Below are 4,813 nucleotides of genomic sequence, written 5' to 3'. Positions count from 1 at the left end.
TCATCTGCAAAAAGAAAAGAATTATTAATAGCTGAAAATAAAAGGTGAAAAAGATTATAAAAGACAAATACCTGAAAATAAATAATAATTACATTGAATTTGTAATATCTAAAAGAAAAAGAAAGATTAATTGTATAAAATGATAATAATATCTGAAAATATAAAATATATTAAATACGAATAGAATATACTCTGAAAGCAAACATTAATTAAATAAAAATAATAATAACATATGAAAGAAAAGATAAATATTATTTGATCATTTAAAATATAAAGCAAACATTTGTTTGCACACATTATTTTGGATTGTACAGGCCGACTTAAACGCATAAAATACGTACATACATACATATATACGAGGTATGTTCAAAAGGTATCGCGAATTTTGTGTTTTTTTCACAAATTATTTATTTATTCATTAATATCTATTTTTTCCCCTTCAAAGTAATCCCCATGTGATATTATACACTTCTGCCAACGGTTTTTCCAATCTTTGAAGCACTTCAAAAAATCATTTTTTTTTTATCTTCTTCAGCTCCTCCTTCGATGACGTCTTTATCTCATCAAGAGAAGCGTAACGTCGTCCTTTCATGGGCCTCTTCAGTTTAGGGAACAAAAGTGACAGGGGGCCACATCTGGGGAATACGGTGGCTGCGGCATCATAAGTGTGTTGTTTTTGGCCAAAAAGTAGCGTACAAGCAACGATGTGTGAGCAAAACTTTCGCGATACTTTTTGAACACACCTCGTATGTATTTATGTTTGCGTATTATATTAGACTGCGCAGTCCAATTTCAATGTACACACACTTTTTCCACATACTTACTTCAAATAACAATTGATATTTGCTGCTTCTGATGATATTGCTGCAGCTGCTATATCCAGTTCATTCTGATTTAAAATGCTAGAAAACAATTGAAGTAATTATTTGCAAATTATATACAAAAAAAACACATAAAATTCACTTACTTACCTTCTTGGTGTACGAACCTCCTTTACGTTGGTACGATTACGACCGACATGCGTCTTTCAATCGTTTTTTTATTACCCTTTTTGGGATTTTCTTTTGGCACTATTGACAATTATGCTTTCTCCTTCGCACTCATTCATGTGTTGAATACAGCTCGCGATAGACTGCAAACGACATCTGTCAAATATTAAAATACACACGTTCTTATGGACGGACCTATTTTGACAGCTGCACGACTGCAGGCCGACAGTTGTCGTTCTCGCTAACTTCAATTTAATCCTATATTTGCCAACGACAGTAGAGTTGACAGTAGAATGGAAGACGTTTATCGGTGGTACAAAATGTTCTCAGAAGGCCGAGAAGATGTGACAAAAATTGGCTTTTGCACCACGATAACGCCCCTGCTCACACATCGTTGCTTGTGCGCGACTTTTTGGCCAAAAAAAATATACTAATGATGCCGCAGCCACCGTATTCCCCACATTGGCCCCCTGTGACTTTTTCGTGTTCCCTAAACTGAAGAGGCCCATGAAAGGACGACGGTACGCTTCTCTTGACGAGATAAAGATGGCATCGAAGAAGGAGCTGAAGAAGATAAAAAAAAAATGAGTTTTTGAAGTGCTTCAAAGATTGGAAAAACCGTTGGCACAAGTGTATAATATCTCATGGGGATTACTTTGAAGGGGACAAAATAGTTATTCATGAATAAATAAATAATTTTTGAAAAAACACAAAATTCGCGATACTTTTTGAACACACCTTGTATACATATTTATTGGATCTATTAATTATACAAAGGGATCTTTTTCTTGTTTTTGAATAGATCGACGCCACATATATTCGACGATGACGTCGGTGAAGTTGGCGGTGTGATTATAGTTGGCTTTGTAAAAGAAACGTTTCACTACGCGCTATTGCGACTAAATCCGCTGCGTATGAACACCATCTTCGGAAACGAGAGGGTTGGTGTCGTCACTGTGATTTACTTTTTACAAAGAAATTAACAATCAAAAGTAATTAAAAACATTACTAGTGGTTTTTATAATTCATAAGTAATATATGTGCGTGAAAATGTATCCATAATTGGCTTGGTCCAATGCACAACAGATGAAAATACACTAGCATATATTTAGAAATTTGCAAAAAATAGCATTTTTTAAAGTGAAGTGAAAAATTTGTGAACCGATTTTTAAAAAATATATTTTAAAATATAGTTCGATAAATTAAGCATACGTGCGTGTCTCTCGTATAGATACATTGAGCCAAAATTAACCGATTAACGCGATATTAGACAGAACCCAAAAGCTTCGTTACGCAGTGTAATGGAACCCGACTGATTGTGACGCAGCTATCAAATACAAGGGACAGAATGCATGATTCTTCGAATTCTTTGAGTTCCATCGAGTTGCCAATTCAGTTCGAACGTATTCAGTTTCAGTGAAAATTGCATTTGCGATGACAATCAACAGGACTCAAGGATAGTCGCTGGAAGTGCATAAATCTAGAAATGCCTTGTTCTTCGAACGGACAGCCATACGTGGCGTGTTCAAGAGTTGGAAGAACATCTTTTCTGTATACTTAGGCACCAGAACAAAAACCAAAAAAAATTTGTTTATCAAGCTGCGTTACATTGAAAAAAATTTGGAAGAATAGAAAATAAATGATTTTTAACACAACGTAAAGTCAACTTTCTTTTCATTTCAAAACACATAATTTCACGCAGGACAACGCCTGAGGGGTCAGCTAGTTACACTTATAATAAGCTATTCAATGCAGTGAAAATTTTCTTTACGAATAAAAGGAGAAACGCTTTTGTCGATAGAAGAATCTAAGGGATTGTATTTTAAGTTTAATTTTGAATATAATCATAGAAATAAATTTCATTGGAAAAAATAAGAAATTTAAGTCTGCTTTTTCAATGTCTGGTTACCTGCCTTTCTGTTAATAGAGTTGTCCGCTTAAGGGGTTACATGGGTTTCCTTGGGCAAAAAGCGGCCTTTTTTCAATAATTTCTTTAAAAAAAAAAGGAATATTTTAATGATTTTTATTTTTTTTATTTAAAAGACTCATATTGTATAAAAAGGTAAATCCGCGTTGTCAGCAGAACTTCTTTCACGATCATCTCAAATAAAAATAAAAAATCAGTGTTTTAGTAAAGACAACAAACTAGGTATTGGACGAAGGAAAACAAAAAAAAATTAAAATTGGATTTTTGGCAGACGTTTTTATAAAAAAATGCAAATTTCGATGAAAATTTCTCGACATTTTTTTTTTAATAGTTGTAATAATAAAAAATCCTTCGTTGACTTTGTAAATGATATCTCGAAGACCTGTGTAAAATTTCATCAAGATCGGTTAAGTAGGTCGCGAGAAATCTTGACAACCGACTTTGAAAACATAATTTTGAGAAAAACGCGTTTAAAGCCCTCACCCAATACCTGACCTCGAGCGTCCACCTTTTCAAGGTTGTTTCTCCGAAACTATTAGTCGGATCAACTTGAAAATTTGGGAAAATATTTTAGAGATGCTATAGAATTTAATAAGACAAAAAAATTTCGATTTTTTGAAACTGTGAAAGCCATGTAACCATGTAGTTTAGGACTCCATCGCGGACAAACAACGTGATACGTACTTTTTATATAAAAAGATATGTGGGATATATGTATGTATATAAAATTTTATTTACACATACATATGTATGTACATAGATATACTTGTATGTAGGTTTTTAAGTTAAAAGATTTTAAGATTTTTTGTCTGTTTATGATTTGCCTTTCGCTTATTTTAAGCAATCCTGCTTATACTTAATTAAAGATAAAGGGTATCGCTGGAAAGTGGTGTAAGTAAATACTTGAACGTTTGTTTTGTTGTTGTGGAGATAATCTTTGGGTTTTAACACAACGGTAAGCAAATATGTTCAGTCAGTGCGTCATTATACGTATTAACCGAATACTAAAGCAGTTTTGCTACGTTTTTTTATTTTATTTGAACGAGTTTTTTATAAAAACGCAAATGTTAAGATATTAAACATATATTAAAGTAAACATAACATTAAAAGGAATCGATAGGACCCACTTTGAATTTCCCAGAGGTTTTTGGGAACAAAATGATTTTATGTGTGTGTGGATCTGTACGTGCGTGTGCTTTCGCCTGTGGCTTCTTCCTCCAGTCCTTTGCTGTGCTTATGCTGATTTGGTGTGCTGATGTTGTTTTTGCTATCTGATGTTTTTGGTGTCTGAATAGTTAATTCGCACCCGCTCTTTTTATAGTGTTGTAACCAGTTGCAAATATTATTGTACTATACAAAAACAAATTCGAGTTCATAGATGGGCGTAATCGGACCACTGTCATGCCCAAAAATCGCCATTAACCGAAAACACAAAAAATGCCATAACTAAGCACCTCTCGAACTCTCGACGAGTCACTCAAGGAGGACGATGAGTCGATGGTTAAGAATAGGAAACAAAAAGAAAGATATATTAGCAAAGAAAAGCCAAGTTTTGTGTTTAATATAAAAAGAAACGTTTGTTCTTTATTTTGGCTAATAAATGTGTGTATGTTATACAAAAAATTACCTTATAGTGATTCTGATGATGGCCGGCGGACGTCCTGATTCGCTCCCTGCTTCTATGAAAGTGCCAAAAAAGTGACTAGCAGAATCGCTACTGAGTAAAGTTAACGAAACTATTACCAGTTGAGTGAAAACTATGAGCGGTTTGTGGCAACAGTTAACTGGCAATAGTTTGCTAAATGCTCACTAGGGTTGGTAAAAAGAAATTAGGCACTGGCCTAAACATACCGGCTCCCTTGCGGTGAGCAACAAAAATATTACAAAAATCCATATC

The sequence above is a fragment of the Bactrocera latifrons genome, unplaced genomic scaffold (genome assembly GCF_001853355.1).
Source record: "Bactrocera latifrons isolate USDA-ARS-PBARC rearing strain unplaced genomic scaffold, ASM185335v1 scaffold_1004, whole genome shotgun sequence".
NCBI lineage: Eukaryota > Metazoa > Arthropoda > Insecta > Diptera > Tephritidae > Bactrocera > Bactrocera latifrons.
This window is presented reverse-complemented; position numbering follows the sequence as displayed.